The sequence below is a fragment of the Penaeus monodon genome, chromosome 29 (assembly GCF_015228065.2).
Source record: "Penaeus monodon isolate SGIC_2016 chromosome 29, NSTDA_Pmon_1, whole genome shotgun sequence".
Taxonomy (NCBI): Eukaryota; Metazoa; Arthropoda; class Malacostraca; order Decapoda; family Penaeidae; genus Penaeus; species Penaeus monodon.
The window spans coordinates 7,461,149-7,461,368 of record NC_051414.1 but is presented as its reverse complement, the minus strand read 5'-3'; positions in this window follow the sequence as shown (position 1 = coordinate 7,461,368).

Sequence of the window (220 nt, the reverse complement as noted above, 5' to 3'; positions counted from 1 at the left end):
CGAAGAAAAGCCAGATAGAGCCCTATAACTGAACCACTCTAAACTCGTTAGTACTAGAGGAGCGAGTACAGTACTGACTCTCCTATCTATCAGTATAAGGACCTCAAAAATACAACCATCGAATTACATATAAGTAATATTGGAAGACAGGCAAGTAGAAAAAATATATTTGAGAGGAAGGAAAGCGAGAGAGAGAAGAGATAAAATGTGCAAAGAAACC